Here is a 15639-nt window from a genome sequence, read left to right on the forward strand (position 1 = left end):
TTAGAACCTTCTCCAGCCCTACAACCTTTTGATACCTCTGCGCTCCTCCAATTTTGGTCTCCTGTGCATCTCCCCTTTCCTTCACTCTACCATTGGTGGCCGTACCTTCAGTTGCCTGGGGCCTCAAGCTCTGGAATGTCCTCCCTAAACCTCTCTACATCTCTACCTCCTTTTAGACCCTCCTTAGAACCTACCTCTTTGACCAAGCTTTTGTTCACCCTGTCCTAATATCTCCTTATGCAGCTCGGTGTCAAATTGTTTCTGGCAACGCTCGTGTGAAACACCTTGAGACATTTTGCTACGTTAAAGAGGCTATATAAATGCAAGTTGTTGTTGTTCCAGTCTCAATCCATGGCCTCCAATTGTTTTCAAGGAATCAGGAAATCCGGAGAACCTTTTCCACAACAAGAACCTGCTGATTGCAACTCACGATCTGTTTTCTGCTGGGGACTTCTCCTCATGATGAAATACCAAGAGATTCAGAGTACGAGCCAACAGCAGTTCAGCTAGCAATTACTGTTGTGATGTTAGTAGATCAACATTTAATGATTGGTCTGAACTACATTGTTATTTTAGTGTTAGAAACATAGAAATTTACAGCGCAGAAGGAGGCCATTTCAGCCCATCGTGTCCGCGCCGGCCGACAAAGAGCCGCACGGCCCTCGGTCAGCAACCCTGAAGGTTACATATAAATCTATGAACAATGAACAATGACGGAAAGTCAAAGAGCATCCGGCCCAACCAGTCTGCCCCCCACAACTGCGATACTCCATGTATCGCAACATTTTACACTCCACCCCACCCGGAGCCACACGATCTCCTGGGAGAGGCAAAAAAACAGATAAAAACCAGTCAATGTCAGTGCGCATGTCAGCTGTGGCTCAGCTGGTAGCATGCTCGCCTCTGAATCAGAAGGGCATGGGTTCAAGCCCCCACTCCAGAGACTTGAGCAGAAAAATCCAGGCCGACACTGCCAGTGCAGTACTGAGGGAGTGCTGCATTGCCAGAGGTGCCGTCTTTCAGATGAGACATTAAACCAAGGCCCTCTGAGGTGGGCATAAAAGATCTCATGGCCACTATTTGAAGAAGAGTGAGATTTATCTCTCAACCAACAGCTAAAACGGATGATCTGGTCACTATCACACTGCTGTTTATGGGAGCTTGCTGTGTGCAAATTAGCTGCCACATTACAATAGTGACTACACTTCAAAAGTATTCCAATGCCTGTAGCTGTGGGCCATCCTGAAGTTGTGAAAGGCATTACAAAAATGCAACTCTTTCAGCCTTTAACATTGCGGAAGAAGATTGCTTCAAGAACATGTTAAGCGCTCGGTCGATAATAGCGACAACAGTAATTTCCAAGCTCTTGTGTTGATATATCTGACAGCTTGAGATGAGACTGAGCCACATTATAACCGGATTCACCCAATCTTTCATCTTTACTGTGAGACTATAGGAAACTTCAGCCCCAATAAGTCTGTCCTTTCTTCACACATCAATCCCAGTCTCCTTCTCACCACATCCTTCGAACCTTCTCACTTCAGAAAAGCATCCAATTATCTCAAGCTCATTATAGTATCCACTTCAAATACCTTATTTCCCTTATTTCTCCTAACTTCCGAATTGCATCCTTCCTGTTTCAGCCCTTTTTACAGCAATGAGTAATTAACCAGCTTTGTCAATCCTTTTGTAATCGTAAAAATGTTACGATGCAGTCCGTGTGGTGAAGGCACTGTTCGGGAGGCAGTCCCAGGATTTTGACCCAGCGACGATGAAGGAACTGCGATATATTTCCAAGTCAGGATGGTGTGTGACTTGGCGGGAAACTTAGAGGTGACGGTGTTTCCATGCGCCTGCTGCCCTTGTCGTTCTGGGTGGTAGAAGTCACGGGGTTTGGGAGGTGCTGTCGAAGAAGCCTTGGCGAGTTGCTGCAGTGCATCTTGTAGATGGTACACACTGCAGCCACGGTGCGCCGGGAGTGAATGTTTAAGGTGGTGGATCTGGGTGCCAATCAAACAGATTGCTCTGTTCTGGATGGTGTCGAACATATTGGGTTTTGTTGCAGCTGTTATATATTACTTATATTGTCTTCATTATATATCACTTATATTAAGCCTATTGCATATTACTTATATTGACCCCATTATATATTATTTATAGTAAGCTTGTTATATATTAGTTACATTATCCCTGTTATATATTACTTAGGTGCTTCTTTGTCCTAAAATAAAAAGATCTATTTGTTTCTGTTTCAGAGAAAGTGCAGGAAGAAATCGACCAAGTGATTGGATCAGAGTGATCTCCCAGAATGGAAATGTAAGCACATGCCCTACACTGACGCAGTTATACACAAGGTGCAGAGGTTTGCCAACATCGTGCCACTAGGTGTTCCTCGGGCAACGACCGTGGACATTAATTTCCGAGGCTATTTTATACCCAAGGTAGGCCTTTTTCGGCACGTTGTCCCTTCCTGGTTATATTTTCTCCGGCTTCCCCCATCTAGAGCCCTTCGCACCTCAGACTAGTGACTGTATCCCAGGTCTTTACCCATCTGGCCACCAGCGGTGCATGGGTGGCCCTGGTCTGTCAGGTCGCCTCCTTACATCTCAGGTAGGGAATCATGACTGTAGGATCCTCGTTCTCTGTCTCCATGGTAACCATTGGCGCTCCAATATGTTCCCTCAACATAGATATTAATACGTGCATCTGAAGCCCAGGTTACAAGAAAAGATTAGGTAATTAAATATGTTCAAATCTTCAATTCCCATTTCTAATTTCTTTTGTCCTATATCTGACCTATTTATTTTTCACAACGAGTTGGGATTTGATAGAAGCACAGGCACTCAGTCCTACCTCATTCATCTTTCGGATGAGACGTTAAACTGAGGCCTCGTCTTTCTCTCAGGTGGACGTAAAAGATCCCATGGCACTATTTCAAATAGCAGGAGAGTTCTCCCCAGTGCCCTGGGCCAATAGTTATCCCTCGTCCAACACCACTAAAAAACAGATGATCTGGTTGTGATCTGTTTGTGGGAACTTGCTGTGCGCAAATTGGCCTGTCGTGTCCCCCTACATTACAACAGTGACTACACTTCACAGAAGTGCTTCATTGCCTGTGAAGCGCTTTGGGACATGCTGAGGTTGTGAAAGGCGTTATCGAAATGCAAGTTCTCTCTTTTATCGCAAGATCTGCCCATGTTTTTGGGGACATGGGGGAAGAGAGTGAAATGAAGTAACATGCAAAATAAGCAAGCTCATACCATCCCAGCAGAATGTTTGTGATCTGTGTTTGTGTCAAGTTACAGGTCCCGAAGTGTTGGGCAACAGCCAAGCTGCTTGTGTTTAAAAGATCATTTCAGTGTGTCATTGCATTTTATTGCAAAGATAGTGTTACTGATCTGCAGGGAAAGCCAAGGACTTTAACATGCTACCATTAGGTCATCAACTTAAATTTCATTAAATTTTACAGCACAGAAGGAGGCCATTCAGCCCATCATGTGCCGGCTCTTTGAAAGAGCTGTCCAAATTAGTCCCACGACCCTGCCCTTTCCCCCCATAGCCTTGCAATTTTTTCCATTTCAAGTATATATCCAATTCCCTTTTGAAAGTTACTATTGAATCTGCACCAGACTGATTCCCGGGATGGCTGGACTGACATATGAGAAGACACTGGATCAACTGGGAATTTATACACTGGAGTTTAGAAGGATGAGAGGGGATCTCATAGAAACATATAAGATTCTGACGGGACTGGACAAGTTAGATGGGGGAAGAATGTTCCCGATGTTGGGGAAGTCCAGAACCAGGAGACACAGTCTTAGGATAAGGGGTAGGTCATTTAGGACTGAGATGAGGAGAAACTTCTTCACCCAGAGAGTTGTTAACCTGTGGAATTCCCTGCCGCAGAGAGTTGTTGTTGCCAGTTCATTGGAAATATTCAAGAGTGGGTTAGATATGGCCCTTACTGCTAAGGGGATCAAGGGGTATGGGGAGAAAGCAGGAAAGGGGTACTGAGGGAATGATCAGCCATGATCTTATTGAATGGCGGTGCAGGCTCGAAGGGCCGAATGGCCTACTCCTGCACCTATTTTCTATGTTCTATGTTCTATGACATGAAATAAATGGAAACAAACTGCTTCTCCTCAGGCTCAGAGCAAGAGATCAGATAGTGGGAGTGGTGGGGAGTAGGAGGCAGACTGGCGCTGGCGAGGCTGTCCGCTATGAACGCAGCTTCGTGAAATTACCTCCAGCCAGTTAACCAGTAGCTCTTCTGTACACCCAGTGACTGTTCAACAGCATTGACAGACATCGGAGAGGAGATTGCGGGGGGGGTGAAATTGGACGGTGGAGGGAGGCAAAACCGAGGGAATCACTTTTTCCGCCCGTTATACCGCACGCCCGATATACAATTTTGTTGATGTCAATGGACTGAATATGGAGCGAAGCGCATAACAGACGTCCTTTTGTTTTATTCGTACATAAAATATAAATATCACTGGCAAGGCTGGCATTTATTGGCCATTCCTAATTGCCCTTGAGAAGGTGGTGGTAAGCCACCTTCTTGAGCTGCTGCAGTCCGTGTGATAACGGAGCAGCTGGCTAGGCCATTTCAGAGGGCCGTTAAGAGTCAACCACATTGCTGTGGGTCTGGAGTCACATATAGGCCAGACCAGGTAAGGGCAGCAGAGTTCCTTCCCTAAAGGACATTAGTGAACCACATGAGCCTTTACAACAACCCAGTAGTTTCATGGTCACCATTACTGACACTAGCTTTGTAATTCCAGAGGTATTTAATTAACTATATTTAAATTCCCCAGCTGCCGTGGTAGGATTTGAACTCATGTCTGCAGATCAGTACTCCAGGCCTGCTGGATTACTAGTCCAGTAACATAGCCATGATGCCACCATTCGTCCGATGTGACACTGCCTGCTTTGCGTCCCCCGCCCACTGTCCAATTTCACGCCCACATGCCTGTTTAATCTTAGCTTGGAGAAGCACGGGGGAAACCCATGTGACCTTTCCTTTCCTGTGCTTAACATTGATAAAAGTAATTTTCATATCATCGCTTTTGTGTGAATAGTAAGACTCACTGCAATTATACGGTGTCATGATTTTAAGGATATCTCAGTGCCCCTGCATAATGAATCATGTTTGAAGTGTAGTGACTAATAACGTCTCATTCAAAGGCCCGGACCTCAGACAATGCAATGCTCCCTCCAGACTATGCTGCAATGGCAGCGCAGGGTAGGAGCTCTAACTCTGAAGTGGTCTCAAACCCGTTACAACGGCGCAGCTTAAAAATAAATGTGGTCCACGAGTACATCTCAAGTGGCACCTAAATAATTGCAGCGTAGCAACGGCAGAGCTGTCACATCACCATAGCAACAGAGCGACTCACTGTGAGATCATCGGCTTCGTAACCATGTGAGTGTCACCAGGCCAACTTACCTTCTCTTCCCGCCACCTTGCCCCAAATGATCGTGTGTGCTTCCGTTGTTGGCTTCCGTGCTTTACGACAAAACTCAATGGGAAAAACCGGATGAGTTCAAGCCGGCTCATTTTCTGGATGTCCGGAGGAAGTTTGTGAACAAGTATGCCTTCATGCCTTTCTCTGCAGGTGAGGTGCTGGTCACCTGTCCATGGGCATCTTCCGAGTCTTAGAATATCACTCTGTGGAGGGAGCCGGGCTTTTGGCTCCGAGGTAGCATTCCCGCCTCTGGATCAGAAAGTGGAGGGTTCAAACCCGGCTCCTGCCAATCTCGGGCTCCGAATTTCTGGGTTAATATCCTGTGATATACTTTCATCCGGTGGGTATGAGTGGCCCTTCTCCCTGCTCACTGTATGGGTTGTGGGAGCCCATAAAATGCTCCCACAGTATAGGACTAAACTCCCACCCCCTTCCCGCCCCCCCCCCCCCCCCCCCGCAACTCTCAGAACATAAGAAATAGGACTATGTCATTTGGCCCCTCGAGCCTGCTCTGCCATTCAATAAGATTTAAAGCTATGATCTGATCTTGGCCTAAACTCCACTTCCCTGCCCGCTCCCCATAACCCTTGACTCGCTCGTTTAGCTGGTAGAAAAGATGGTTATGGCCCTCTGAAGGATTGAGCATGGTGGGGTTGATTTCCTAAGAACAGAGGAGGCTGAGGGGAGATTTAATTGAGCTGTATAAAATTATGAGGGGCCTAGATAGGATAGGAAGGACCTATTTCCCTTGGCAGAGGGATCAATAACCAGGGGGCATAGATTTAAAGTAGTTGGTAGAAGGATTAGAGGGGAGATGAAGAAACATTTCTTCTCCCAGAAGTTGCTGGGGGCCTGGAACCCACTGCCTGAAAAGATGGTAGATGCAGAAACCCTCAACACATTTAAAAGCTACTTGGATGTGCAGTTGAAGAGCCGTAACCTGCAGGACTACGGACCAAGAGCTGGAAGGTGGGATTAGGCTAGTGTAATGTCTGTAACTCCACACTCTGGACGCCTGTGTTAACATAGAAACATAGAAAGTAAGTGCAGGAGTAGGCCATTCAGCCCTTCGAGCCTGCACCACCATTCAATATGATCATAGCTGATCATGCAACTTCAGTACCCCATTTCTGCCTTCTCTCCATACCCCTTGATCCCTTTAGCCGTGAGGGCCACATCTAACTCCCTTTTGAATATATCTAACGAACTGGCCTCAACAACTTTCTGTGGCAGAGAATTCCACAGGTTCACAATTCACTGAGTGAAGACGTTTCTCCTCATCTCGGTCCTAAATGGCTTATCCCTTATCCTTAGATTGTGACCCCTGGTTCTGGACTTCCCCACATCGGGAACATTCTTCCTGCATCTAACCTGTCCAATCCCGTCAGAATTTTATATGTTTCCATGAGATCCCCTCTCATTCTTCTAAATTCCAGTGAATATAAGCCTAGTCGATCCAGTCTTTCTTCATATGCCAGTCCTGCCATCCCGGGAATCAGTGTGGAGAACTGCACTCCCTCAATAACAAGAATATCGTTCCTCAGATTAGGAGACCAAAACTGCACACAATACTCAAGGTGTGGCCTCATCAAGGCCCTGTACAACTGCAGTAATAACTCCCTGCTCCTATATTCAAATCCCCTCGTTATGAAGGCCAGCATGCCATTTGCTTTCTTTATTGCCTGCTGTACCTGCATGCCAACCTTCAATGACTGATGTACCATGACACCCAGGTCTCGTTGCACCTCCCTTTTTAACTAATCTGTCACCATTCAGATAATAATCTGCCTTCCTGTTTTTGCCACCAAAGTGGATAAACTCACACTTATCCACATTATACTGCATCTGCCATGCACTTGCCCATTCACCTAACCTGTCCAAGTCCCCGTGCAGGCTCCTAGCATCCTCCTCACAGCTCACACTGCCACCCAGCTTAGTGTCATCTTCAAATTGGAGATATGACATTCAATTCCTTCGTCTAAATCATTAATGTACATTGTAAATAGCTGGGGTACCAGCACTGACCCCTGCGGCACCCCACTAGTCACTGCCTGCCATTCTGAAAAGGACTCATTTATTCCCACTCTTTGCTTCCTGTCTGCCAACCAGTTCTCTATCCACGTCAATACATTACCCCCAATTATCTGTGCCTTAATTTTGCACACTAATCTCGTGTGGGACCTTGTCAAAAGCCTTTTGAAAGTCCAAATACACCACATCCAGTGGTTCTCCCTTATCCACTCTACTAGTTACATCCTCAAAAAACTCTAGGAGATTTGTCAAGCATGGTTTCCCTTTCATAAATCCATGCTGACTTGGACTGATCCTGTCACTGCTTTCCAAATGCGCTGCTATTTCATCTTTAATAATTGATTCCAGCATTTTCCCCACCATTGATGTCAGGCTAACCAGTCTATAATTCCCTGTTTTCTCTCTCCCTCCTTTTTTTAAAAGTGGTGTTACATTAGCTATCCTCCAATCCATAGGAACTGATCCAGAGTCCATGGAATGTTGGAAAATGACCACCAATGCATCTACTATTTGTCGGGCTACTTCCTTAAGTACTCTGGGATGCAAACTATCAGGCCCTGAGGATTTATCGGCCTTCAGTCCCTTCAATTTCCCTAACACCATTTCCTGACTAATAAGGATTTCCCTCAGTTCCCACTTCTCGCTCGACCCTCGATCCCCTAATATTTTCGGGAGGTTATTTGTGTCTTCCTTAGTGAAGACAGAACCAAAGTATTTGTTCAATTGGTCTGCCATTTCCTTGTTCCCCATTATGAATTCACCTGATTCTGACTGCAAGAGACCTACATTAGTCTTCACTTATCTTTTTCTCTTCACATATTTATAGAAGCTTTTGCAGTCAGTTTTTATGTTCCCTGCAAGCTTACTCTCATACTCTATTTTCCCCCTCATTAAACCCTTAGTCCTTCTCTGCTGAATTCTAAATTTCTCCCAATCCTCAGGTTTGCTGCTTTTTCGGGCCAATTTATATGCCTCTTCCTTGGATTTAACACTTTACCTAATTTGCTTTGTTAGCCACGGTTAAGCCACCTTCCCTTTTTTATTCTTATGCCAGACAGGAATGTACAATTGTTGTAGTTCATCTACGTGATATTTAAATGTCTGCCATTGCCTAACCACTGTCAACCCTTTAAGTATCATTCTCCAGTCTATCCTATCCTAGACGTGTCATACCGTCGAGGTTTCCTTTTTTTAAGTTCAGGACCCTAGTTTCTGACTTAACTGTGTCACTCTCCATCTTTATGAAGAATTCTACCATATTATGGTCACTCTTCCCCAAGGGGCCCTGCACGACCAGATTGCTAATTAATCCTCTCTCGTTACACAAGACCCAATCTAGGTTGGCCAGCTCTCTAGTTGGTTCCTTGACATATTGGTCTAGAAAACCATTCCTTATACACTCCAGGAAATCCTCCTCCACAGTATTGCTACCAGTTGATTCGCCAAATCAATATGCAGATTAAAGTCACCCATGATAACTGCTGTACCCTTATTGCATGCATCCCTAATTTCCTGTTTGATGCCATCCCCAATCTCTGTTTGGTGGTCTGTACATAATGCCCATGAGCGCTTTCTGCCCTTTGGTGTTCTGCAGCTCTAACCATACAGATTCCACATCATCCAAGCTAATGTTCTTCCTTACTATTGTGTTAATCTCCTCTTTAACCAGTAACGCTACCCCACCTCATTTTCCTTCCTGTCTGTCATTCCTGAATATTGAATACCCTTGAATGTTGAATTCCCAGCCTTGGTTGCCTTGGAGCCATGTCTCCGTAATCTCAATTACATCATATCCATTAGCAGCTATCTGCGCAGTCAATTCATCCACCTTATTACGAATGCTCCTCGCATTGAGACTCAGAGCCTTCAGGCTTGTTTTTTTTAACACTCTTTGTCCTTTTAGAATTATGTTGTAATGTGGTCCTTTCTGATTTTTGCACTTAATTTCTCTGCCCTCCACTCCTGCTTTTCTCTAGCTGTTACTGCAGCTAGTGCTGTTTAATAAAGAGCATGTCACCTGACCAGCAGGGGAAGTCTCCGGAACCTGCAGCCATGTGTGTTAGTGTGCTTGCTGAAGCTATCACATTTGGCGGCAAGAATGGGCTGTAATCGGATAATACAAAGCTGAAATTTTTGTAAGTGAAGGATTCAGCTAGCCGACAGAGAGACTTTGAGAGCTTCTCTGTTTTGAAAACAGCTACAAATCCGAGGTAAATTACGAGCACACTTGGTTAAACTGCCAGAGTCAAAATGGCTGCTCCTATAGGAGTTATAGGTCATTTGGGGTCATTTCAATGTGACCGTGAAAGTTTCAGAGCATATGTGAATCGGCTAGAAATGTTTTTCACTGCAAATAATATCATCAAAATCCCCAGTAATGAAGACAATAACCAGGAGATATTGGAACGAAAAAGATCTATATTCTTAACTGAGGCCGGGCCCGAGTTGTATGAAACACTGATAAATTTGCTTGTGCCTGACAAGCCAAAGGATACAACGCTGAAACAGATTCTAACTAAGCAAAAACAACATTACAGCCCCGTTCCGTTAGAAATTGCTGAAAGTTATCGTTTCGGAATATGAAATCAGAAGGCCGAAGAAAATATCAGTGAATACATTGTAGCATTAAAAAAGCTATCTATTCACTGTAATTTCTGAGACTTTCAGAACCGAGTGTTGCGAGACTGCTTTGTTTGTGGGATGAAAAATCATGCAATCAGAAGAAAGTTGTTATTGACGACACCTCACTTGACTTTTATTTAGCTTGTCAGACAGCTAGGTCGATGAGCATGGCCGACCAATATTCCTAAGAATTTCATACCAATTTCAGTCATCAGACAACTGAGGTGAATCGCCTGCAGGTTCAAAGTAAAAGGCGGTGGGGCCCTAAAATCTCAGAAACTGGAAATGGGAACAAAGCATTGATGTCCTGCTATCGGTGCCTGGGACAACACATTGCTCAAAGTTGTCCATGTATGAAGGCAGAGTGTTTCTTCTGCAGGAAAACTGGGCATCTTGCGAAGGCATGCCGACTAAAGGGTAAACCAGCTTTCAAAGCTATGAGTAGAAATCCCCAGAGATTACATAGCATTGAAGAACAACAACAGGACGAGGAGATGTTAGAGCTAAATGTCATCAGGAGCACGAGGTCAATGGACAGCAATTCAAAAAGTATCATAATCCACATCGATGTTGCGGGATTCAAGATACCCATGGAAATCAACACTGGTGCATCCGTGAGTGTAGTACCAGAGTCGTTATACCTCGACAAATTGTGGGATTTCCCATTGGAGAAAGCCAAGATAGAGCTGCGAGGCTACTCGGGAGAGAACATTCCGGTGGTAGGTCGTATCACCATACCAGTGAAAGGATCAAGTTCAGAGCTTGCCTCTAATAGTAGTGGCAGGAGACAAGCTTGTCTTACTAGGAAGAAATTGGTTGGGATCACTGAAGCTGGATTGGAGTGAGATTTTTCGTGTTGAAATGAGATTTGCGTCAAAGGATGATGTCATCAAGAATTACCCGAAGGTGTTCTGCAAAACAGGCAGTCCGATCCAAGGCTTCAAAGTGAGTGTCAGGGTATAGAAGGACGCTAGATCGGTTTACTACAGGCCACGTTCTGTACCATATGCACTCAAGGAGAAAGTTGAGCAAGAACTCAAAGGACTAGAGACTGAAAACATTATTTCTAAGATAGAGCGATGTAATTGAGCTAACCCATTGTTGTTGTACCTAAGTCCGATGGTAAGGTACGATTGTGTGGAGATTATAAAGTAACAGTAAACCAGGTTCTAGAGAGTAATGTCCCCAATACATTACCAAATATAGAAGATTTGTTCACAACACTGACAGGGGTTCAGATTTTCTCAAAGTTGGATCTTACGAATGCCTACTTACAGCTTGAACTAGATGAGGAGTCCAAGTCATGCTTGACTATAAATACTCATCTAGACCTATATCAATTTAATAGGCTACTATTTGGAGTGTCTTCCGCCCCTGCCATATTCCAAGGGATAATGAACCAGATTTTGCAAGGTATTGAAGGGGTAGTATGTTATTTAGATGACATACTAATTTCAGCACCAAATAAACAAATTCATAATAACATATTGAATGAAGTCCTCAAATGGCTAGAGAAACACAGAGTACGAGTGTCTGCTCACTGCAAGTGTGAGTTATTTCAAAACTCAGTGGAGTACTTAGGATACAGAGTAGACAAAGATGGTTTACATCCAACCAAGGAAAAACTGAATGCAATCAGAAACGCACCCACTCCCAAGAATGTCACTGAACTTCGATCATTTTTGGGACTTTGGAACTATTATGGGAAGTTCCTACCAAATTTGGCTACAGTATTACATCCACTGAATGACCTATTGAAAAAACAAGTCCATTGGAAGTGGTCAAAAAGAATGCGATTCAGCATTCAAGAAGTGTAAAAGCAACTTGGTAGAGAGCACCAAGTTAATTCACTAAGACGTATCTCAGGAGATCAAGCTAGCATGTGATGCCTCTCCATATGGAGTTGGGGCAGTAATCTCTCATGTATTACGTAGTGGGGAGGAGAGACCAATTGCTTTTGCTTCACGCACTCTCAGTGCCAGTGAGCGTAATTATGCGCAAATCAAAAGGGATACTTTGGCATTAATTTTTGGGGTCAAGGAGTTCCACAAATAATTGTATGAGCGTATGTTTACTCTCGTTATGGACCATAAGCCCCTGACAGCAATCCTCCATCCAAAGTCCCCAGTTCCAACATTAGCTGCTGCTTGAATGCATTCATGCAACAAGTAAAACATTAGGCATTTTGCGAAGATTATTTTCTTCATTTGGCCTCCCAGTAGAAATTGTTTCGGATAATGGACCACAATTTTATTCAGAAGAATTTGCACAGTTCACGAGCAAAAATGGTGTGAAACATACCAAGGTTCCACCATAACACCCTGCTTCGAATGGTGCAGCAGAGCGCACTGTACAAATTGTAAAACGTGCTCTCGTCAAACAAATGTTGGATCCAAATCCAAAGAAACGACAATTGTCATTGGACAACAAATTGGCTCATTTTCTAATAACGTATCGTAATACTCTTCACACAACCATCAGAAAACCAGCACAGTTGTTTCTCAAACGAGAGCCACGAACCAGATTTTCGTTGTTAAAACCAGACTTGGCACAGTCCGGAGAAGAGACACAATTAAGACAGAAAGAGAATCATGATAGAGGTAGAGTAAAAGAGACAAGTGTTGAAATTAAATCGAAGGTGAGAATGAAGAACCATCACCATAAATGGGTAAAGTGGTTACCAAGAAGAGTGGTGAAAAAAGTGGTCCTCGCACATATTTGGTCAAGATGTTTGATCATGGACAGGTTAGGTTTATTCACATTGATCATATTTTATCCACAGACATAGAAGTAGTTGAAGGTGGGAGTGATTCAATTATTTCTGACTCATCAGACAGTTTTGATACACCAGTAGCATATCCTACACCTAATGTACTGGAAACAAATCCAAGAGAAAGTCAGAATTTAAATCTGAGTCCGAGTCAGGAAAACAAACAGTCTGAAGTTAGAGCTCAAATGGAAATCAAGGGCATCCCTTGGAGGAAAACTTCTCTCAGGATCAGCCTTGAATGAGTTTAAATTCAACACTATGTTTGGAAGGTTCTGATCGAGAGCAGAAAACAAGTGGTTAAGCTTGATTTGTAAATATGGCAAAATAAGTCCATATCCTTTGTTATGTATAACCATGTAAGTTATGTATGATGATTGTTTGTTATAATAACTTCTTCATTAAGGAGGGAGAAGTGAAATGTCTGTAGCTCCACACTGTGGATGCCTGTGTTACTGCAGCTAGTGCTGTTTAATAAAGAGCAGGTCACCTGACCAGCAGGGGAAGTCTCCGGAACCTGCAGCCATCTTACAGGTTGTGTGTTAGTGTGCTCGCTGAAGATATCACAGCTGGGTAACTCTTTTTTGACCAGCATGGGCACGATGGACCAAATGGCCTCCTTCTGTGTCGTAATTTTCTAGCCTGAGAATCTTCAAAGGAAGAGTTCACACTTCAAACAATTCTCCAAGGGACACTCTGGCCAACTTTACCTATGTTCTGGGGAATCTACACATCACTGCTGCCTCAGCCCAAATTGAGCGAGATTATTGATTGACTCTGGGGCTATGTAGCTTATGGCCACACCTCACAGTGAATTTAAGCATTCAAATATTTGGATTGGTGTACTGTCAAGGTGTATTTGGCTTTAATCAATAACTACTTGTTTCGATGAGCACATTATGTTGGAGATGGAAGAGTGGGATCCAAATGTGTTCATACATTAATAGTGTTATTTCTCGATTGTTATCGCCTGTGCAAGTGCTCCGTTATCATTCGGAGATCATTCAGCTTCAACACGTTGGAGTGATGGCCAGCTCAATGTCCCTTCTAATTGGGAATACAGTGCAAGGCTTTGGGAACTAAATGGCTCTCACTCAATGTGGGGTAATTTCCAGCTTCCCATTGATTTGGGCAGACATTGTAAATGCCAGTTTACTGCCCAAGTGGCGATGGCAGAAGCTGTGGCTCAGTGGGTAGCACCCTTGGCTGCGGGTCAGAAGATTGTGGGTTCAAGTCTCCACTTCAGAGACTTGAGCACAAAATCCAGGCTGACTCGCCAGTGCAGTACTGAGGGAGCACTGCACTGTCGGAGGTGCCGTTTTTCAGATGCGACGTTGAACAGAGGCCCCAACTGTCCTCTTGGGTAGACATAAAAGATCCCATGGCAGAAGCGGAGGGGAGTTCTCCCCAAGATTTGTCCCTCAACCAGCACCACTTTAACAGATGATCTGTGTCATTATCACATTGCTGTTTGTGGGAGCTTGCTGTGCACAAATTGGCTGCCACATTTCCTACATTACAACATCGACTACACTTCAAAATATACGTCATGGTCTGTAAAACACTTTAGGACGTCCTGAGGTCGTGAAAGGCGCTATAGAAATGCAAGTTCTTTCTTTCTTTCCCCTGCGTGTTTGAATCAGTCAAGGGGCCGAGATTGCCCACCGCTGGAAACAGGGGCGCACTTACCCTGCTTCTGCTGTTTTTACTGGTGCAGTGGATGCGGTGGCCTCTTGAGTGAAATTCCGCTCTTTGGCTTATTTTTCCCGGAGGACCAGAAGTCGGTCATAATGGGGGCGGAAGTGTGGCAGTAAGCACACGAGAGGGGCGGGCGGAGTGATCACGGTGCCACATTGCCACGGCTCTCCCCTTCACTTAAAGGGGAGAGCCTGCACGATTGTTTAAGTTCGGCCCACTGGGCCACCAGGGAGGGTTTCGTCCGGGCCAGCGGCCGGGCACCCAAGAGGGTGTGCCAGGCTGCCTGACGGTGGCCCGGCCGAACCCGGGGGCATAATTGTCGGCCAGACATGGCAGTCGGCCGACCCAAAATAAAACAGGGCAGCAGCAGCAGTAGGCCCTCCCCTTTAATGGGAGCCACACCGCCATTTTGCAAGGACAATAGCCTCACTGCACCGGCAGAAAAAAAAGGCAGCTTTTGGCACCGCGCGGCAGGACCAAGATCTTTTTCGGCGGAATTTCACCGTCGGCGGGTAACGGGCATTAAAGGGGATGTGCAATTTCGGCCCCCCAAGTGCTTTCCAAACCAGGGTTTTCAGTCAGACTGCTTGCGTTCTGTCTCCCTTTTGCAGGTCGCAGGATTTGTGCTGGGGAGACTTTGGCCAAGGTGGAACTCTTCTTCCTCTTTACAACTTTGCTCCAGAGGTTTCATCTGCACACTCCACCTGCTGTCACTAACCTGGACCTCACACCTGTTGTAGCAGCAACACTGATGCCCAAGCCTCACAAGGTGTGTGCCGTGCCCCGCTAGATGGCCTGTACCAGCTGGCCATCGACCACCTCAACCATGGATAGCGTTCCTGGAGCACACCGAGACCGATAGAGGGCCCGTTTTGTACAACGCTTAGCACCTAGAATTAATGCCAAGTGACGCTAAGAGACTGCAGGGGGAGCTCGTATCTCTCTAGTCATAATCCGTTCCCCAACACTGCGTGTTCGTAGCCATTGGCCTGATATAAACTCCTCGTTCAATGCTTTGATTCTGTTTCCACATTTCGTCATACTGCTTATGGG

At 45.0% G+C, this 15639-nt stretch overlaps 1 pseudogene; it reads left to right on the plus strand.

Moving 5' to 3' along the window:
- LOC139230651 (cytochrome P450 2K6-like) overlaps positions 1-15376 on the plus strand; it is a 42912-nt pseudogene extending 27536 nt beyond the window's left edge.
- Positions 15377-15639: the final 263 nt, after the last annotated feature.

The sequence above is a fragment of the Pristiophorus japonicus genome, chromosome 19 (assembly GCF_044704955.1).
Source record: "Pristiophorus japonicus isolate sPriJap1 chromosome 19, sPriJap1.hap1, whole genome shotgun sequence".
NCBI lineage: Eukaryota > Metazoa > Chordata > Chondrichthyes > Pristiophoridae > Pristiophorus > Pristiophorus japonicus.